The following is a 25,456-nucleotide window of genomic DNA, read 5'->3' on the forward strand; positions in this document are numbered from 1 at the left end:
ATATTAAATACATGTTTAGTGTATAAATATTAAATACATGTTTAGTGTATTAATATTAAATACATGTTTAGTGTATGAATATTAAATACATGTTTAGTGTATGAATATTAAATACATGTTTAGTGTATGAATATTCAATACATGATTACTGTATAAATATTAAATACATGTTTAGTGTATTAATATTAAATACATGTTTAGTGTATTAATATTAAATACATGTTTATTGTATAAATAATAACTACATGTTTAGTGTATGAATATTAAATACATGTTTAGTGTATAAATGTTAAATACATGTTTAGTTTATGAATATTAAATACATGTTTAGTGTATTAATATTAAATATATATTTAGTTTATTACATTAAATACATGTATTTGTGTTAATATTAAATACATGTTTAGTGTATGAATATTAAATACATGTTTAGTGTATGAATATTAAATACATGTTTAGTGTATTAATATTAAATACATGTTTAGTGTATTAATATTAAATATATATTTAGTTTATGAATATTTAATACATGTTTAGTGGATATATAATAAATACATATTTAGTGTATTAATATTAAATACATGTTTAGTGTATAAATATTAAATACATGTTTAGTGTATTAATATTAAACACATGTTTAGTGTATGAATATTAAATACACTTTTAGTGTATGAATATTAAATATACGTTTAGTGTAAAAATATTAAATACATGTTTAGTGTATTAATATTAAATACATTTTTAATGTATGAATATTAAATGCATATTTAGTGTATAAATATTAAATACATGTTAAGTGTATAATTATTAAATACATATTTAGCGTATGAATATTAAATACATGATTAGTGTATTAATATTAAATACATATTTAGCGTATGAATATTAAATACATGATTAGTGTATTAATATTAAATTCATGATTAGTGTATAAATATTAAACACATGTTTAGTGTATTAATATTAAATACATGTTTAGTGTATTAATATTAAATACATGTTTAGTGTATTAATATTAAATACATGTTTAGTGTATAAATAATAACTAAATGTTTAGTGTATGAATATTAAATACATGTTCAGTGTATAAATATTAAATACATGTTTAGTCTAATAATATTAAATATATGTTTAGTTCATTAAAATTAAATACATGTTTTTGTATTAATATTAAATACATGTTTAGTGTATGAATATTAAATACATGTTTAGTGTATTAATATTCAATACATGTTTAGTGTATGAATATTAAATACATGTTTAGTGTATGAATATTAAATACATGTTTAGTGTATGAATATTCAATACATGATTACTGTATAAATATTAAATACATGTTTAGTGTATTAATATTAAATACATGTTTAGTGTATAAATATTTAATACATGTTTACTGTATTAATATTAAATACATGTTTAGTGTATAAATAATAACTACATGTTTAGTGTATGAATATTAAATACATGTTTAGTGTATAAATATTAAATACATGTTTAGTGTATTAATATTAAATATATGTTTAGTTTATTAAAATTAAATACATGTTTTTGTATTAATATTAAATACATATTAAGTGTAAGAATAATAACTACATGTTTATTGAATGAATATTAAATACATGTTTAGTGTATAAATATTTAATACATGTTTACTGTATTAATATTAAATACATGTTTAGTGTATGAATAATAACTACATGTTTAGTGTATGAATATTAAATACATGTTTAGTGTATAAATATTAAATACATGTTTAGTGTATTAATATTAAATATATGTTTAGTTCATTAAAAATTAAATACATGTTTAGTGTATGAATATTAAATACATGTTTAGTGTATAAATGTTAAATACATGTTTAGTTTATGAATATTAAATACATGTTTAGTGTATTAATATTAAATATATATTTAGTTTATTAAAATTAAATACATGTTTTTGTATTAATATTAAATACATGTTTAGTGTATTAATATTAAATACATGTTTACTGTATTAATATTAAATACATGTTTAGTGTATAAATAATAACTACATGTTTAGTGTATGAATATTAAATACATGTTTAGTGTATAAATATTAAATACATGTTTAGTGTATTTATATCAAATATAGGTTTAGTTTATTAAAATTAAATACATGTTTTTGTATAAATATTAAATACATGTTTAGTGTATGAATATTAAATACATGTTTAGTGTATAAATATTAAATACATGTTTAGTGTATGAATATTAAATACATGTTTAGTGGATGTATAATAAATACATATTTAGTGTATTAATATAAAAATACATGTTTAGTGTATAAATATTAAATACATGTTTAGTGTATTTTATATTAAATACATGTTTAGTGTATAAATAATAACTACATGTTTAGTGTATGAATATTAAATACATGTTTAGTGTATAAATGTTAAATATATGTTTAGTTTATGAATATTAAATACATGTTTAGTGTATAAATATTAAATACATGATTAGTGTATTAATATTAAATACATGATTAGTGTATAACTATTAAATACATGTTTAGTGTATAAATATTAAATACATGTTTAGTGTAATAATATTAAATATATGTTTAGTTTATTAAAATTAAATACATGTTTTTGTATTAATATTAAATACATGTTTAGTGTATAAATATTAAATACATGTTTAGTGTATTAATATTTAATACATGTTTACTGTATAAATATTAAAACATGTTTAGTGTATTAATATTAAATATATGTTTAATTTATTAAACTTAAATACATGTTTTTGTATTAATATTAAATACATGTTTAGTGTATGAATATTAAATACACGTTTAGTGTATGAATATTAAATACATGTTTAGTTTATGAATATTAAATACATGCTTAGTGGATATATAATAAATACATATTCAGTGTATTAATATGAAATACATATTTAGTGTATAAATATTAAATACATGTTTAGTGTATTAATATTAAATACATGTTTAGTGTATAAATAATAACTACATGTTTAGTGTATGAATATTAAATACATGTTTAGTGTATAAATGTTAAATACATGTTCAGTTTATGAATATTAAATACATGTTTAGTGTATTAATATCAAATATATGTTTAGTTTATTAAAATTAAATACATGTTTTTGTATTAATACTCGATACATGTTTAGTGTATTAATATTAAATACATGTTTACTGTATTAATATTAAATACATGTTTAGTGTATAAATAATAACTACATGTTTCGTGTATGAATATTAAATAAATGTTAAGTGTATGAATATTAAATACATATTTAGTGTATAAATATTAAATACATGATTAGTGTATTAATATTATATACATGATTAGTGTATAACTATTAAATACATGTTTAGTGTATAAATATTAAATACATGTTTAGTGTAATAATATTAAATATATGTTTAGTTTATTAAAATTAAATACATGATTTTGTATTAATATTAAATACATGTTTAGTGTATAAATATTAAATACATGTTTAGTGTATGAATATTAAATACATGTTTAGTGTATGAATATTCAATACATGTTTAATGTATAAATATTAAATACGTATTTAGTGTATTAATATTAAATATATGTTTAGTTTATTAAACTTAAATACATGTTTTGTATTAATATTAAATACATGTTTAGTGTATGAATATTAAATACACGTTTAGTGTATGAATATTAAATACATGTTTAGTTTATGAATATTAAATACATGTTTAGTGGATATATAATAAATACATATTTAGTGTATTAATATAAAAATACATGTTTAGTGTATAAATATTAAATACATGTTTAGTGTATTAATATTAAATACATGTTTAGTGTATAAATAATAACTACATGTTTAGTGTATAAATATTAAATACATGTTTAGTGTAATAATATTAAATATATGTTTAGTTTATTAAAATTAAATACATGATTTTGTATTAATATTAAATACATGTTTAGTGTATAAATATTAAATACATGTTTAGTGTATGAATATTAAATACATGTTTAGTGTATGAATATTCAATACATGTTTAATGTATAAAAATTAAATACGTATTTAGTGTATTAATATTAAATATATGTTTAGTTTATTAAACTTAAATACATGTTTTGTATTAATATTAAATACATGTTTAGTGTATGAATATTAAATACACGTTTAGTGTATGAATATTAAATACATGTTTAGTTTATGAATATTAAATACATGTTTAGTGGATATATAATAAATACATATTTAGTGTATTGATATAAAAATACATGTTTAGTGTATAAATATTAAATACATGTTTAGTGTATTAATATTAAATACATGTTTAGTGTATAAATAATAACTACATGTTTAGTGTATGAATATTAAATACATGTTTAGTGTATAAATGTTAAATATATGTTTAGTTTATGAATATTAAATACATGTTTAGTGTATTAATATTAAATACATGTTTAGTGTATTAATATTAAATACATGTTTAGTGTATTAATATTAAATACATGTTTAGTGTATTAATATTAAATACACTTTTAGTGTATAAATATTAAATACACGTTTAGTGTAAAAATATTAAATACATGTTTAGTGTATTAATATTAAATATATGATTAGTTTATTAAAATTAAATACATGTTTTGTATTAATATTAAATACATATTAAGTGTAAGAATAATAACTACATGTTTATTGAATGAATATTAAATAAATTTTTAGTGTATGAATATTTAATACATGTTTAGTGTATTATTATTAAATATATGTTTAGTTTATTAAAATTAAATACATGTTTTTGTATTAATATTAAATACATGTTTAGTGTATTAATATTAAATATATGTTTAGTTTATTAAAATTAAATACATGTTTTTGTACTAATATTAAATACATGTTTAGTGTATTAATATTAAATACATGTTTAGTGTATTAATATTAAATACATGTTTAGTGTGTAAATATAAGTGTATGAGAAACCAAACTCATGTAAAAGAAAATAAAAGAAACAAAAAAAAAGGAAAAAGAGAGAGAGAGAAACAGAGAGACGGAGAGGACCGGACTTATTAAGAGGGAACGTGCGCCCTCCTGTGGACTTCTGCCGCAACTGCACGCATAAAGAAATGCATTATTTCCAAGTATGCCTTATTTAGAGGATAATAAATACATGTTTACTGTATGAATAGTAAATATATGATTAGTATATGATTACATATACGTTTAGTATATGATTATTAAATACATAATCAGTGTATTAATATTAAATACATGTTTAGTGTATGAATATTAATACATGTTTAGTGTATGAATATTAAATACATGTTTACTGTATTAATATTAAATTTATATTTAGTTTATTAAAATTAAATACATGTTTTTGTATCAATATTAAATACATGTTTAGTGTATAAATATTAAATACATGTTTAGTGTATTAATATTAAATACATGTTTAGTGTATGAATAATAACTACATGTTTAGTGTATGAATAATAACTACATGTTTAGTGTATAAATAATAAATAAATGTTTAGTGTATGAATATTAAATACATGTTTAGTGTATAAATATTAAATACATGTTTAGTTTATGAATATTAAATACATGTTTACTGTATTAATATTAAATACATGTTTAGTGTATAAATATTAAATACATGTTTAGTGTATTAATATTAAATACATGTTTAGTGTATGAATAATAACTACATGTTTAGTGTATAAATATTAAATACATGTTTAGTGTATTAATATTAAATACATGTTTAGTGTATGAATAATAACTACATGTTTAGTGTATGAATATTAAATACATGTTTAGTGTATGAATATTAAATACAAGTTTAGTGTGAAAATATTAAATACATGTTTAGTCTATTATTAAATTCCATTTTAGTGTATAATTATTAAATACATGTTTAGTGTATTAATATTAAATAAATGTTTAGTGTATTAATATTAAATATATATTTAGTTTATTAAAATTAAATACATGTTTTTGTATTAATATTAAATACATGTTTAGTGTATAAATATTAAATACATGTATAGTGTATTAATATTAAATACATGTTTAGTGTATGAATAATAACTACATGTTTAGTGTATTAATATTAAATACATGTTTAGTGTATAAATATTAAATACACTTTTAGTGTATAAATATTAAATACACGTTTAGTGTATGAATATTAAATACATGTTTAGAATATTAGTATTAAATACGTGTTTAGTGTATAAATATAAGTGTATGAGAAACCAAACTTATGTAAAAAAAAAATAAAAGAAACAAAAAAAAAGGAAAAAGAGAGAGAGAGAGACGGAGAGGACCGGGCATATTAAGAGGGAACGTTCGCCCTCCTGTGGACTTCTGCCGCAACTGCACACATAAAGAAATTCATTATTTGCAAGTGTGCCTTATTTAGAGGATAATAAATACATGTTTACTGTATGAATATTAAATATATGATAAGTATATAATTACATATATGTTTGGTATATGATTATTAAATACATGTTCAGTGTATTAATATTAAATACATGTTTAGTGTATGAATATTAAATACATGTTTAGTGTATTAATATTAAATATATGTTTAGTTTATTAAACTTAAATACATGTTTTTGTATTAATATTAAATACATGTTTAGTGTATAAATATTAAATACAGGTTTAGTGGATAAATAATAAATGAATATTTAGTGTATTAATATTAAATACATGTTTAGTGTATGAATATTAAATACATGTTTAGTGTATTAATATTAAATATGTGTTTACTTTATTAAAATTAAATAAATGTTTTTGTATTAATATTAAATACATGTTTAGTGTATAAATATTAAATACATGTTTAGTGTATTAATATTAAATACATGTTTAGTGTATGAATATTAAATACATGTTTAGTGTATGAATATTAAATACATGTTTAGTGTATTAATATTAAATACATGTTTAGTGTATTAATATTAAATACACTTTTAGTGTATAAATAGTAAATACACGTTTAGTGTAACAATATTAAATACATGTTTAGTGTATTAATATTAAATACATGTTTAGTGTATAAATATTAAATACATGTTTAGTGTATTAATATTAAATACATGTTTAGTGTATGAATAATAACTACATGTTTAGTGTATAAATATTAAATACATGTTTAGTGTATTAATATTAAATACATGTTTAGTGTATGAATAATAACTACATGTTTAGTGTATGAATATTAAATACATGTTTAGTGTATGAATATTAAATACAAGTTTAGTGTGAACATATTAAATACATGTTTAGTCTATTATTAAATTCTATTTTAGTGTATAATTATTAAATACATGTTTAGTGTATTAATATTAAATAAATGTTTAGTGTATTAATATTAAATATATATTTAGTTTATTAAAATTAAATACATGTTTTTGTATTAATATTAAATACATGTTTAGTGTATAAATATTAAATACATGTATAGTGTATTAATATTAAATACATGTTTAGTGTATGAATAATAACTACATGTTTAGTGTATTAGTATTAAATACATGTTTAGTGTATAAATATTAAATACAATTTTAGTGTATAAATATTAAATACACGTTTAGTGTATGAATATTAAATACATGTTTAGAATATTAATATTAAATACGTGTTTAGTGTATAAATATAAGTGTATGAGAAACCAAACTTATGTAAAAAAAAAATAAAAGAAACAAAAAAAAAGGACAAAGAGAGAGAGAGAGACGGAGAGGACCGGGCATATTAAGAGGGAACGTTCGCCCTCCTGTGGACTTCTGCCGCAACTGCACACATAAAGAAATTCATTATTTCCAAGTGTGCCTTATTTAGAGGATAATAAATACATGTTTACTGTATGAATATTAAATATATGATAAGTATATAATTACATATATGTTTGGTATATGATTATTAAATACATGTTCAGTGTATGAATATTAAATACATGTTTAGTGTATTAATATTAAATATATGTTTAGTTTATTAAACTTAAATACATGTTTTTGTATTAATATTAAATACATGTTTAGTGTATAAATATTAAATACAGGTTTAGTGGATGAATAATAAATAAATATTTAGTGTATTAATATTAAATACATGTTTAGTGTATGAATATTAAATACATGTTTAGTGTATTAATATTAAATATGTGTTTACTTTATTAAAATTAAATAAATGTTTTTGTATTAATATTAAATACATGTTTAGTGTATAAATATTAAATACATGTTTAGTGTATTAATATTAAATACATGTTTAGTGTATGAATATTAAATACATGTTTAGTGTATAAATATTAAATACATGTTTAGTGTATTAATATTAAATACATGTTTAGTGTATTAATATTAAATACACTTTTAGTGTATAAATAGTAAATACACGTTTAGTGTAACAATATTAAATACATGTTTAGTGTATTAATATTAAATATATGTTTAGTTTATTAAAATTAAATACATGTTTTTGTATTAATATTAAATACATATTAAGTGTAAAAATAATAACTACATGTTTATTGAATGAATATTGAATACATGTTTAGTGTATGAATATTTAATACATGTTTAGTGTATTAATATTAAATATGTGTTTAGTTTATTAAAATTAAATACATGTTTTTGTATTAATATTAAATACATGTTTAGTGTATCAATATTAAATATATGTTTAGTTTATTAAAATTAAATACATGTTTTTGTATTAATATTAAATCCATGTTTAGTGTATTAATATTAAATACATGTTTAGTGTATGAATAATAACTACATGTTTATGAATATTAAATACATGTTTAGTGTATGAATATTAAATACACGTTTAGTGTAACAATATTAAATACATGTTTAGTGTATTAATATTAAATATATGTTTAGTTTATTAAAATTAAATACATGTTTTTGTATTAATATTAAATACATATTAAGTGTAAAAATAATAACTACATGTTTATTGAATGAATATTGAATACATGTTTAGTGTATGAATATTTAATACATGTTTAGTGTATTAATATTAAATATGTGTTTAGTTTATTAAAATTAAATACATGTTTTTGTATTAATATTAAATACATGTTTAGTGTATCAATATTAAATATATGTTTAGTTTATTAAAATTAAATACATGTTTTTGTATTAATATTAAATCCATGTTTAGTGTATTAATATTAAATACATGTTTAGTGTATGAATAATAACTACATGTTTATGAATATTAAATACATGTTTAGTGTATGAATATTAAATACAAGTTTAGTGTATTAATATTAAATACATGTTTAGTGTATTAATATTAAATATATATTTAGTTTATGAATATTAAATACATGTTTAGTGGATATATAATAAATACATATTTAGTGTACGACAAGCAGGCATTGTCGTCAGGTCAGGCATAAAGTGGTCAGCTAGCGAAGCGCTGAGGGAGGCGGAGGATCGACTGCATCACGCGGACATTGTGGGATCAGTAGCCCAGGGAAGACTTGGTCTGGGTTGCTCTTCCAGAACAAATTGGAACAAAGCTGACCCAAAGGAGCGGCGAGGCTTGGTGCAGAGGGAGGTCCGAAAGGCTGAAGAGGAAAGCCGGCATGTCAAGGCAGTAACCATGCACAAACAAGGCAGCTGGACTAGATGGGAGAGTGTAAAAGACAGATCTCTAACCTGGAAGGACATCTGGAGCATGGAAGGCCACCGGATTAAGTTCCTGCTGTGTTCTACATATGATGTCCTGCCCACCCCATCAAACTTCCATACTTGGGGAATGGTAGAGAGTCCCAGCTGTACACTCTGTGGAAAGATAGCCAACCTGGAGCATGTCCTCTCCTCTTGTCACTCAAGTTTAGCAGATGGCAAGTTCCGGTGGCGTCATGACCAGATCCTTGCTCAGCTGGCAGAGGGTGTTGAGCAGGCCAGGAAGAGGACAAGGCAGCTCTCTAATGGGCCTCGCTTCATCCACTTCATCAGGGCAGGTGAAAGCGCAGCAGCAGGAGGGAGGAACAAAGGAATCCTGGCCACGGCAAGCGACTGGGAGATGCGGGTCGACCTGAAGAAGCAGCTGAAATTCCCAGAGGAGATAGCCCACACAACCCTGAGACCTGATATTGTTCTGTGGTCTAAAGGAACTAAACAGGTGGTGCTTATCGAGCTGACAGTACCCTGGGAAGAGAGGATAGAGGAGGCGTATGAACGCAAACTCAAAAAATACCAAACCCTCATCCTCAAGAGCCAGCTAAATGGATGGAAGGCCTGGAACTTACCGGTGGAGGTGGGCTGTAGAGGCTTTGCGGGGCGGTCGCTCTGGAGAGCCCTCGGACTGCTGGGGGTCGAGGGGCTGGCTAGGAAGCGGCTGGTAGCCAACACCACTAAAAGGGCAGAAGAAGCATCACGCTGGATTTGGATACAAAGAAAGGTGCGGTGGCAGAGCCGACCTACTGAAGGACTAGGGACATAGAGTTGGGTGGCATTCAGCAGGGGTAGAGCCAGGACGCTGGATCTGCCGTCGAGCCCCTCCGAAGCGTCATGGGCTTAATTCGACGAAACGTTAATGACGGGGGGTGCCCATTTGAGAACCTTCTGATGCCAACCAACTGATGTCCAGTTAAGGTATGCGGTCAAACTTAGTCTTGACTCAGGGAGGAGGACGTCCCTGCCATGCAGAGTCCCGTTGGTGCCTTGATAGAAGGAGAGATGAAGGGAGCGAGGCCACAGGCTCACAGATGGTAGAGGGGCGAGTACCTGTAAAGGTGAGCCAGTTGCGATACCCTTATCGTATTTTGCATATATATTTAGTTTATGAATATTAAATACATGTTTAGTGGATATATAATAAATACATATTTAGTGTATTAATATTAAATACATGTTTAGTGTATAAATATTAAATACATGTTTAGTGTATGAATAATAACTACATGTTTAGTATATTAATATTAAACACATGTTTAGTGTATGAATATTAAATACACTTTTAGTGTATGAATATTAAATACACGTTTAGTGTAAAAATATTAAATACATGTTTAGTGTATTAATATTAAATATATATTTAGTTTATTAAAATTAAATACATGTTTTTGTGTTAATATTAAATACATGTTTAGTGTATAAATAATAACTACATGTTTAGTGTATGAATATTAAATACATATTTGGGGAAGAATATTAAATACATGTTTAGTGTATTAATATTAAATATATGTTTAGTTTATTAAAATTAAATACATGTTTTTGTATTAATATTAAATACATATAGGGACGGCGTGGCGCAGTGGGGGAGTGGCCGTGCGCAACCCGAGGGTCCCTGGTTCAAATCCCACCTAGTACCAACCTTGTCACGTCCGTTGTGTCCTGAGCAAGACAATTCACCCTTGCTCCTGATGGGTGCTGGTTAGCGCCTTGCATGGCAGCTCCCTCCATCAGTGTGTGAATGTGTGTGTGAATGGGTAAATGTGGAAGTAATGTCAAAGCGCTTTGAGTACCTTGAAGGTAGAAAAGCGCTATACAAGTACAACCCATTTATCATTTATCATATTAAGTGTAAGAATAATAACTACATGTTTATTGAATGAATATTAAATACATGTTTAGTGTATAAATATTGAATACATGTTTACTGTATTAATATTAAATACATGTTTAGTGTATGAATAATAACTACATGTTTAGTGTATGAATATTAAATACATGTTTAGTGTATAAACATTAAATACATGTTTAGTGTATTAATATTAAATATATGTTTAGTTTATTAAAAATTAAATATATGTTTTTGTATTAATATTAAATACATGTTTAGTGTATAAATATTAAATACATGTTTAGTGTATTAATATCAAATACATTTTTACTGTATAAATGTTAAATACATGTTTAATGTATAAATATTAAATATATGTTTAGTTTATTAAAATTAAATACATGTTTTTGTATTAATATTAAATATATGTTTAGTGTATTAATATTGAAAACATGTTTAGTGTATAAATAATAACTACATGTTTAGTGTATGAATATTAAATACATGTTTAGTGTAAAAATATTGAATACATGTTTAGTGTATTAATATTAAATATATGTTTAGTTTATTAAAATTAAATACATGTTTTTGTAATAATATTAAATACATATTAAGTGTATAAATATTAAATAAATGTTTTTGTATTAATATTAAATACATGTTTAGTGTATAAATATTCAATACATGTTTACTGTATACATATTAAACACATGTTTAGTGTATTAATATTAAATATATGTTTAGTTTATTAAACTTAAATACATGTTTTTGTATTAATATTAAATACATGTTTAGTGTATGAATATTAAATACACGTTTAGTGTATGAATATTAAATACATGTTTAGTGTATAAATATTAAATACATGTTTAGTGTATTAATATTAAATACATGTTTAGTGTATGAATATTAAATACATGTTTAGTGTATGAATATTAAATACATGTTTAGTGTATTAATATTAAATACACTTTTAGTGTATAAATAGTAAATAAACGTTTAGTGTAACAATATTAAATACATGTTTAGTGTATAAATATTAAATACATGTGTAGTGTATTAATATTAAATACATCTTTAGTGTATAAATATAAGTGTATGAGAAACCAAACTTATGTAAAAAAAAAATAAAAGAAACAAAAAAAAAAGGAAAAAGAGAGAGAGAGAGAGAGACGGAGAGGACCGGGCATATTAAAAGGGAACGTGCGCCCTCCTGTGGACTTCTGCCGCAACTGCACACATAAAGAAATTCATTATTTCCAAGTGTGCCTTATTTAGAGGATAATAAATACATGTTTACTGTATGAATATTAAATATATGATTATTATATAATTACATATATGTTTGGTATATGATTATTAAATACATGTTCAGTGTATTAATATTAAATTCATGTTTAGTGTATGAATACTAAATACATGTTTAGTGTATGAATATTAAATACATGTTTAGTGTATGAATATTAAATACATGTTTGTGTATAAATATTAAATACATGTTTAGTGTATTAATATTAAATATATGTTTAGTTTATTAAACTTAAATACATGTTTTTGTATTAATATTAAATACATGTTTAGTGTATGAATATTAAATACAGGTTTAGTGGATAAATAATAAATAAATATTTAGTGTATTAATATTAAATACATGTTTAGTGTATAAATATTAAATACATGTTTAGTGTATAAATATTAAATACATGTTTAGTGTATTAATATTAAATATGTGTTTACTTTATTAAAATTAAATAAATGTTTTTGTATTAATATTAAATACATGTTTAGTGTATAAATATTAAATACAGGTTTAGTGTATTAATATTAAATACATGTTTAGTGTATGAATAATAACTACAGGTTTAGTGTATAAAAATTAAATACATGTTTAGTGTATGAATGTTAAATACATGTTTAGTGTATTAATATTAAATATATATTTAGTTTATTAAAATTAAATACATGTTTTGTATTAATATTAAATACATGTTTAGTGTATAAATATTAAATACATGTTTATTGTATTAATATTAAATACATGTTTAGTGTATGAATATTAAATACATGTTTAGTGTAAAAATATTAAATACATGTTTAGTGTATTAATATTAAATACATGTTTAGTGTATTAATATTAAATACAGTTTTAGTGTATAAATAGTAAATACATGTTTAGTGTATTAATATTAAATACATGTTTAGTGTATTAATATTAAATACACTTTTAGTGTATAAATAGTAAATACATGTTTAGTGTATAATTATTAAATACATGTTTAGTGTATTAATATTAAATACATGTTTAGTGTATAAATGTTAAATACATGTTTAGTGTATAAATATTAAATATATGTTTAGTTTATTAAAATTAAATACATGTTTTTGTATTAATATTAAATACATGTTTAGTGTATAAATATTAAATACATGTTTAGTGTATTAATATTAAATACATGTTTAGTGTATAAATGTTAAATACATGTTTAGTGTATTAATATTAAATATATGTTTAGTTTATTAAAATTAAATACATGTTTTTGTATTAATATTAAATACATGTTTATTGTATTAATATTAAATATATGTTTAGTGTATTAAAATTAAATACATGTTTTTGTGTTAATATTAAATACATGTTTAGTGTATTAATATTAAAAACATGTTTAGTGTATAAATGTTAAATACATGTTTAGTGTATGAATGTTAAATACATGTTTAGTGTATTAATATTAAATATATGTTTAGTGTATTAAAATTAAATACATGTTTTTGTATTAATATTAAATACATGTTTAGTGTATAAATATTAAATACATGTTTAGTGTATTAATATTAAATACATGTTTAGTGTATTAATATTAAATACATGTTTAGTGTATAAATATAAGTGTATGAGAAACCAAACTTATGTAAAAAAAAATAAAAGAAACAAAAAAAAGGAAAAAGAGAGAGAGCGTGACGGAGAGGACCGGACTTATTAAGAGGGAACGTGCGCCCTCCTGTGGACTTCTGCCGCAACTGCACACATAAAGAAATTCATTATTTCCAAGTGTGCCTTATTTAGAGGATAATAAATACATGTTTACTGTATGAATATTAAATATATGATTAGTATATAATTACATATATGTTTGGTATATGATTATTAAATACATGTTCAGTGTATTAATATTAAATACATGTTTAGTGTATGAATATTAAATACATGTTTAGTTTATGAATATTAAATACATGTTTAGTGTATTAATATTAAATATATATTTAGTTTATTAAAATTAAATACATGTTTTGTATTAATATTAAATACATGTTTAGTGTATAAATATTAAATACATGTTTAGTGTATTAATATTAAATACATGTTTAGTGTATGAATATTAAAAACATTTTTAGTGTATAAATGTTAAATACATGTTTAGTGTATTAATATTAAATATATGTTTAGTGTATTAAAACTAAATACATGTTTTTGTGTTAATATTAAATACATGTTTAGTGTATTAATATTAAAAACATGTTTAGTGTATAAATGTTAAATACATGTTTAGTGTATAAATGTTAAATACATGTTTAGTGTATTAATATTAAATATATGTTTAGTAATTAAAATTAAATACATGTTTTTGTATTAATATTAAATACATGTTTAGTGTATAAATATTAAATACATGTTTAGTGTATTAATATTAAATACATGTTTAGTGTATAAATATGAGTGTATGAGAAACCAAATTTATGTAAAAAAAAATAAAAGAAACAAAAAAAAGTAAAAAGAGAGAGAGAGAGACGGAGAGGACCGGACTTATTAAGAGGGAATGTGCGCCCTCCTGTGGACTTCTGCCGCAACCGCACACATAAAGAAATTCATTATTTCCAAGTGTGCCTTATTTTGAGGATAATAAATACATGTTTACTGTATGAATATTAAATAAATGATTAGTATATAATTACATATACGTTTGGTATATGATTATTAAATACATGTTCAGTGTATTAATATTAAATACATGTTTAGTGTATGGATATTAAATACATGTTTAGTGTATGAATATTAAATACATGTTTAGTGTATGAATATTAAATACATGTTTAATGTATGAATATTAAATACATGTTTGGTGTATAAATATTAAATACATGTTTAGTGTATGAATATTAAATACATGTTTGGTGTATAAATATTAAACACATGTTTAGTGTATTAATATTAAATATATGTTTAGTTTATTAAACTTAAATACATGTTTTTGTATTAATATTAAATACATGTTTAGTGTATGAATATTAAATACACGTTTAGTGTGTGAATATTAAATACATGTTTAGTTTATGAATATTAAATACATCTTTAGTGGATAAATAATAAATAAATATTTAGTGTATTAATATTAAATACATGTTTAGTGTATAAATATTAAATACATGTTTAGTGTATTAATATTAAATATGTATTTACTTTATTAAAATTAAATACATGTTTTTGTATTAATATTAAATACATGTTTAGTGTATAAATATTAAATACAGGTTTAGTGTTCTAATATTAAATACATGTTTAGTGTATGAATAATAACTACAGGTTTAGTGTATTAATATTAAATACATGTTTAGTGTATAAAAATTTAATACATGTTTACTGTATTAATATTAAATACATATTTAGTGTATAAATAATAACTACATGTTTAGTGTATGAATATTAAATACATGTTCAGTGTATAAATATTAAATACATGTTTAGTGTATTAATATTAAATGAATGTTTAGTTTATTAAAATTAAATACATGTTTTCGTATTAATATTAAATACATGTTTAGTGTATAAATATTAAATACATGTTTAGTGTATTAATATTAAATACATGTTTAGTGTATAAATGTTAAATACATGTTTAGTGTATAAATATTAAATATATGTTTAGTTTATTAAAATTAAATACATGTTTTTGTATTAATATTAAATACATGTTTAGTGTATAAATATTAAATACATGTTTAGTGTATTAATATTAAATACATGTTTAGTGTATAAATGTTAAATACATGTTTACTGTATGAATATTAAATAAATGATTAGTATATAATTACATATACGTTTGGTATATGATTATTAAATACATGTTCAGTGTATTAATATTAAATACATGTTTAGTGTATGGATATTAAATACATGTTTAGTGTATGAATATTAAATACATGTTTAGTGTATGAATATTAAATACATGTTTAGTGTATGAATATTAAATACATGTTTGGTGTATAAATATTAAATACATGTTTAGTGTATTAATATTAAATATATGTTTAGTTTATTAAACTAAAATACATGTTTTTGTATTAATATTAAATACATGTTTAGTGTATGAATATTAAATACACGTTTAGTGTATGAATATTAAATACATGTTTAGTGTATGAATATTAAATACATGTTTAGTGGATAAATAATAAATACATATTTAGTGTATTAATATTAAATACATGTTTAGTGTATAAATATTAAATACATGTTTAGTGTATAAATATTAAATACATGTTTAGTGTATTAATATTAAATATGTGTTTACTTTATTAAAATTAAATACATGTTTTTCCATCCATCCATCCATTTCCTACCGCTTATTCCCTTTTGAGGTCGCGGGGGGCGCTGGCGCCTATCTCAGCTACAATCGGGCGGAAGGCGGGGTACACCCTGGACAAGTCGCCACCTCATCGCAGGGCCAACACAGATAGACAGACAACATTCACACTCACATTCACACACTAGGGCCAATTTAGTGTTGCCAATCAACCTATCCCCAGGTGCATGTCTTTGGAGGTGGGAGGAAGCCGGAGTACCCGGAGGGAACCCACGCATTCACGGGGAGAACATGCAAACTCCACACAGAAAGATCCCGAGCCTGGATTTGAACCCAGGACTGCAGGACCTTCGTATTGTGAGGCAGACGCACTAACCCCTCTCCCACCGTGAAGCCCATACATGTTTTTGTATTAATATTAAATACATGTTTAGTGAATAAATATTAAATACAGGTTTAGTGTTTAATATTAAATACATGTTTAGTGTATGAATAATAACTACAGGTTTAGTGTATTAATATTAAATACATGTTTAGTGTATAAATATTTAATACATGTTTACTGTATTAATATTAAATACATATTTAGTGTATAAATAATAACTACATGTTTAGTGTATGAATATTAAATACATGTTCAGTGTAAAAATATTAAATACATGTTTAGTGTATTAATATTAAATAAATGTTTAGTTTATTAAAATTAAATATATTTTTTCGTATTAATATTAAATACATGTTTAGTGTATAAATATTAAATACATGTTTAGTGTATTAATATTAAATACATGTTTAGTGTATAAATGTTAAATACATGTTTAGTGTATTAATATTAAATATATGTTTAGTTTATTAAAATTAAATACATGTTTTTGTATTAATATTAAATACATGTTTATTGTATTAATATTAAATATATGTTTAGTGTATTAAAAACTAAATACATGTTTTTGTGTTAATATTAAATACATGTTTAGTGTATTAATATTAAAAACATGTTTAGTGTATAAATGTTAAATACATGTTTAGTGTATTAATATTAAATATATGTTTAGTGTATTAAAATTAAATACATGTTTTTGTATTAATATTAAATACATGTTTAGTGTATAAATATTAAATACATGTTTAGTGTATTAATATTAAATACATGTTTAGTGTATTAATATTAAATACATGTTTAGTGTATAAATATAAGTGTATGAGAAACCAAACTTATGTAAAAAAAAATAAAAGAAACAAAAAAAAGGAAAAAGAGAGAGATAGAGAGACGGAGAGGACCGGACTTATTAAGAGGGAACGTGCGCCCTCCTGTGGACTTCTGCCGCAACTGCTTACATAAAGAAATTCATTATTTCCAAGTGTGCCTTATTTAGAGGATAATAAATACATGTTTACTGTATGAATATTAAATATATGATTAGTATATAATTACATATATGTTTGGTATATGATTATTAAATACATGTTCAGTGTATTAATATTAAATACATGTTTAGTGTATGAATATTAAATACATGTTTAGTTTATGAATATTAAATACATGTTTAGTGTATTAATATTAAATATATATTTAGTTTATTAAAATTAAATACATGTTTTGTATTAATATTAAATACATGTTTAGTGTATAAATATTAAATATATGTTTAGTGTATTAATATTAAATACATGTTTAGTGTATGAATATTAAATACATGTTTAGTGTATTAATATTAAATATATGTTTAGTGTATTAAAACTAAATACATGTTTTTGTGTTAATATTAAATACATGTTTAGTGTATTAATATTAAAAACATGTTTAGTGTATGAATGTTAAATACATGTTTAGTGTATTAATGTTAAATACATGTTTAGTGTATTAATATTAAATATATGTTTAGTAAATTAAAATTAAATACATGTTTTTGTATTAATATTAAATACATGTTTAGTGTATAAATATTAAATACATGTTTAGTGTATTAATATTAAATACATGTTTAGTGTATAAATATGAGTGTATGAGAAACCAAATTTATGTAAAAAAAAATAAAAGAAACAAAAAAAAGTAAAAAGAGAGAGAGAGAGAAGGAGAGGACCGGACTTATTAAGAGGGAATGTGCGCCCTCCTGTGGACTTCTGCCGCAACCGCACACATAAAGAAATTCATTATTTCCAAGTGTGCCTTATTTTGAGGATAATAAATACATGTTTACTGTATGAATATTAAATAAATTATTAGTATATAATTACATATACGTTTGGTATATGATTATTAAATACATATTCAGTGTATTAATATTAAATACATGTTTAGTGTATGGATATTAAATACATGTTTAGTGTATGAATATTAAATACATGTTTAGTGTATGAATATTAAATACATGTTTAATGTATGAATATTAAATACATGTTTGGTGTATAAATATTAAATACATGTTTAGTGTATGAATATTAAATACATGTTTGGTGTATAAATATTAAACACATGTTTAGTGTATTAATATTAAATATATGTTTAGTTTATTAAACTTAAATACATGTTTTTGTATTAATATTAAATACATGTTTAGTGTATGAATATTAAATACACGTTTAGTGTGTGAATATTAAATACATGTTTAGTTTATGAATATTAAATACATCTTTAGTGGATAAATAATAAATAAATATTTAGTGTATTAATATTAAATACATGTTTAGTGTATAAATATTAAATACATGTTTAGTGTATTAATATTAAATATGTATTTACTTTATTAAAATTAAATACATGTTTTTGTATTAATATTAAATACATGTTTAGTGTATAAATATTAAATACAGGTTTAGTGTTCTAATATTAAATACATGTTTAGTGTATGAATAATAACTACAGGTTTAGTGTATTAATATTAAATACATGTTTAGTGTATAAAAATTTAATACATGTTTACTGTATTAATATTAAATACATATTTAGTGTATAAATAATAACTACATGTTTAGTGTATGAATATTAAATACATGTTCAGTGTATAAATATTAAATACATGTTTAGTGTATTAATATTAAATGAATGTTTAGTTTATTAAAATTAAATACATGTTTTCGTATTAATATTAAATACATGTTTAGTGTATAAATATTAAATACATGTTTAGTGTATTAATATTAAATACATGTTTAGTGTATAAATGTTAAATACATGTTTAGTGTATAAATATTAAATATATGTTTAGTTTATTAAAATTAAATACATGTTTTTGTATTAATATTAAATACATGTTTAGTGTATAAATATTAAATACATGTTTAGTGTATTAATATTAAATACATGTTTAGTGTATAAATGTTAAATACATGTTTACTGTATGAATATTAAATAAATGATTAGTATATAATTACATATACGTTTGGTATATGATTATTAAATACATGTTCAGTGTATTAATATTAAATACATGTTTAGTGTATGGATATTAAATACATGTTTAGTGTATGAATATTAAATACATGTTTAGTGTATGAATATTAAATACATGTTTAGTGTATGAATATTAAATACATGTTTGGTGTATAAATATTAAATACATGTTTAGTGTATTAATATTAAATATATGTTTAGTTTATTAAACTAAAATACATGTTTTTGTATTAATATTAAATACATGTTTAGTGTATGAATATTAAATACACGTTTAGTGTATGAATATTAAATACATGTTTAGTGTATGAATATTAAATACATGTTTAGTGGATAAATAATAAATACATATTTAGTGTATTAATATTAAATACATGTTTAGTGTATAAATATTAAATACATGTTTAGTGTATAAATATTAAATACATGTTTAGTGTATTAATATTAAATATGTGTTTACTTTATTAAAATTAAATACATGTTTTTCCATCCATCCATCCATTTCCTACCGCTTATTCCCTTTTGAGGTCGCGGGGGGCGCTGGCGCCTATCTCAGCTACAATCGGGCGGAAGGCGGGGTACACCCTGGACAAGTCGCCACCTCATCGCAGGGCCAACACAGATAGACAGACAACATTCACACTCACATTCACACACTAGGGCCAATTTAGTGTTGCCAATCAACCTATCCCCAGGTGCATGTCTTTGGAGGTGGGAGGAAGCCGGAGTACCCGGAGGGAACCCACGCATTCACTGGGAGAACATGCAAACTCCACACAGAAAGATCCCGAGCCTGGATTTGAACCCAGGACTGCAGGACCTTCGTATTGTGAGGCAGACGCACTAACCCCTCTGCCACCGTGAAGCCCATACATGTTTTTGTATTAATATTAAATACATGTTTAGTGAATAAATATTAAATACAGGTTTAGTGTTTAATATTAAATACATGTTTAGTGTATGAATAATAACTACAGGTTTAGTGTATTAATATTAAATACATGTTTAGTGTATAAATATTTAATACATGTTTACTGTATTAATATTAAATACATATTTAGTGTATAAATAATAACTACATGTTTAGTGTATGAATATTAAATACATGTTCAGTGTAAAAATATTAAATACATGTTTAGTGTATTAATATTAAATAAATGTTTAGTTTATTAAAATTAAATATATTTTTTCGTATTAATATTAAATACATGTTTAGTGTATAAATATTAAATACATGTTTAGTGTATTAATATTAAATACATGTTTAGTGTATAAATGTTAAATACATGTTTAGTGTATTAATATTAAATATATGTTTAGTTTATTAAAATTAAATACATGTTTTTGTATTAATATTAAATACATGTTTATTGTATTAATATTAAATATATGTTTAGTGTATTAAAAACTAAATACATGTTTTTGTGTTAATATTAAATACATGTTTAGTGTATTAATATTAAAAACATGTTTAGTGTATAAATGTTAAATACATGTTTAGTGTATTAATATTAAATATATGTTTAGTGTATTAAAATTAAATACATGTTTTTGTATTAATATTAAATACATGTTTAGTGTATAAATATTAAATACATGTTTAGTGTATTAATATTAAATACATGTTTAGTGTATTAATATTAAATACATGTTTAGTGTATAAATATAAGTGTATGAGAAACCAAACTTATGTAAAAAAAAATAAAAGAAACAAAAAAAAGGAAAAAGAGAGAGATAGAGAGACGGAGAGGACCGGACTTATTAAGAGGGAACGTGCGCCCTCCTGTGGACTTCTGCCGCAACTGCTTACATAAAGAAATTCATTATTTCCAAGTGTGCCTTATTTAGAGGATAATAAATACATGTTTACTGTATGAATATTAAATATATGATTAGTATATAATTACATATATGTTTGGTATATGATTATTAAATACATGTTCAGTGTATTAATATTAAATACATGTTTAGTGTATGAATATTAAATACATGTTTAGTTTATGAATATTAAATACATGTTTAGTGTATTAATATTAAATATATATTTAGTTTATTAAAATTAAATACATGTTTTGTATTAATATTAAATACATGTTTAGTGTATAAATATTAAATATATGTTTAGTGTATTAATATTAAATACATGTTTAGTGTATGAATATTAAATACATGTTTAGTGTATTAATATTAAATATATGTTTAGTGTATTAAAACTAAATACATGTTTTTGTGTTAATATTAAATACATGTTTAGTGTATTAATATTAAAAACATGTTTAGTGTATGAATGTTAAATACATGTTTAGTGTATTAATGTTAAATACATGTTTAGTGTATTAATATTAAATATATGTTTAGTAAATTAAAATTAAATACATGTTTTTGTATTAATATTAAATACATGTTTAGTGTATAAATATTAAATACATGTTTAGTGTATTAATATTAAATACATGTTTAGTGTATAAATATGAGTGTATGAGAAACCAAATTTATGTAAAAAAAAATAAAAGAAACAAAAAAAAGTAAAAAGAGAGAGAAAGAGACGGAGAGGACCGGACTTATTAAGAGGGAATGTGCGCCCTCCTGTGGACTTCTGCCGCAACCGCACACATAAAGAAATTCATTATTTCCAAGTGTGCCTTATTTTGAGGATAATAAATACATGTTTACTGTATGAATATTAAATAAATGATTAGTATATAATTACATATACGTTTGGTATATGATTATTAAATACATGTTCAGTGTATTAATATTAAATACATGTTTAGTGTATGGATATTAAATACATGTTTAGTGTATGAATATTAAATACATGTTTAGTGTATGAATATTAAATACATGTTTAATGTATGAATATTGAATACATGTTTGGTGTATAAATATTAAATACATGTTTAGTGTATGAATAATAACTACAGGTTTAGTGTATTAATATTAAATACATGTTTAGTGTATAAATATTTAATACATGTTTACTGTATTAATATTAAATACATATTTAGTGTATAAATAATAACTACATGTTTAGTGTATGAATATTAAATACATGTTTAGTGTATTAATATTAGATAAATGTTTAGTTTATTAAAATTAAATACATGTTTTTGTATTAATATTAAATACATGTTTAGTGTATAAATATTAAATACATGTTTTTAATGTATTAATATTAAATACATGTTTAGTGTATAAATATTAAATACATGTTTAGTGTATTAATATTAAATACATGTTTAGTGTATAAATGTTAAATACATGTTTAGTGTATTAATATTACATATATGTTTAGTTTATTAAAATTAAATACATGTTTTTGTATTAATATTAAATACATGTTTATTGTATTAATATTAAATATATGTTTAGTGTATTAAAACTAAATACATGTTTTTGTGTTAATATTAAATACATGTTTAGTGTATTAATATTAAAAACATGTTTAGTGTATAAATGTTAAATACACGTTTAGTGTATAAATATTAAATACATGTTTAGTGTATTAATATTAAATATATGTTTAGTGTATTAAAATTAAATACATGTTTTTGTATTAATATTAAATACAAGTTTAGTGTATAAATATTAAATACATGTTTAGTGTATTAATATTAAATACATGTTTAGTGTATAAATATAAGTGTATGAGAAACCAAACTTATGTAAAAAAAAATAAAAGAAACAAAAAAAAGGAAAAAGAGAGAGAGAGAGACGGAGAGGACCGGACTTATTAAGAGGGAACGTGCGCCCTCCTGTGGACTTCTGCCGCAACTGCACACATAAAGAAATTCATTATTTCCAAGTGTGCCTTATTTAGAGGATAATAAATACATGTTTACTGTATGAATATTAAATATATGATTAGTATATAATTACATATATGTTTGGTATATGATTATTAAATACATGTTCAGTGTATTAATATCAAATACATGTTTAGTGTATGAATATTAAATACATGTTTAGTTTATGAATATTAAATACATGTTTAGTGTATTAATATTAAATATATATTTAGTTTATTAAAATTAAATACATGTTTTGTATTAATATTAAATACATGTTTAGTGTATAAATATTAAATACATGTTTAGTGTATTAATATTAAATACATGTTTAGTGTATGAATATTAAAAACATTTTTAGTGTATAAATGTTAAATACATGTTTAGTGTATAAATGTTAAATACATGTTTAGTGTATTAATATTAAATATATGTTTAGTGTATTAAAACTAAATACATGTTTTTGTGTTAATATTAAATACATGTTTAGTGTATTAATATTAAAAACATGTTTAGTGTATGAATGTTAAATACATGTTTAGTGTATTAATGTTAAATACATGTTTAGTGTATTAATATTAAATATATGTTTAGTAAATTAAAATTAAATACATGTTTTTGTATTAATATTAAATACATGTTTAGTGTATAAATATTAAATACATGTTTAGTGTATTAATATTAAATACATGTTTAGTGTATAAATATGAGTGTATGAGAAACCAAATTTATGTAAAAAAAAATAAAAGAAACAAAAAAAAGTAAAAAGAGAGAGAAAGAGACGGAGAGGACCGGACTTATTAAGAGGGAATGTGCGCCCTCCTGTGGACTTCTGCCGCAACCGCACACATAAAGAAATTCATTATTTCCAAGTGTGCCTTATTTTGAGGATAATAAATACATGTTTACTGTATGAATATTAAATATATGATTAGTATATAATTACATATACGTTTGGTATATGATTATTAAATACATGTTCAGTGTATTAATATTAAATACATGTTTAGTGCATGGATATTAAATACATGTTTAGTGTATGAATATTAAATACATGTTTAGTGTATGAATATTAAATACATGTTTAATGTATGAATATTAAATACATGTTTGGTGTATAAATATTAAATACATGTTAAGTGTATGAATATTAAATACATGTTT

This window comes from Nerophis ophidion, unplaced genomic scaffold (genome assembly GCF_033978795.1).
Source record: "Nerophis ophidion isolate RoL-2023_Sa unplaced genomic scaffold, RoL_Noph_v1.0 HiC_scaffold_35, whole genome shotgun sequence".
In the NCBI taxonomy this organism is placed as follows: domain Eukaryota; kingdom Metazoa; phylum Chordata; class Actinopteri; order Syngnathiformes; family Syngnathidae; genus Nerophis; species Nerophis ophidion.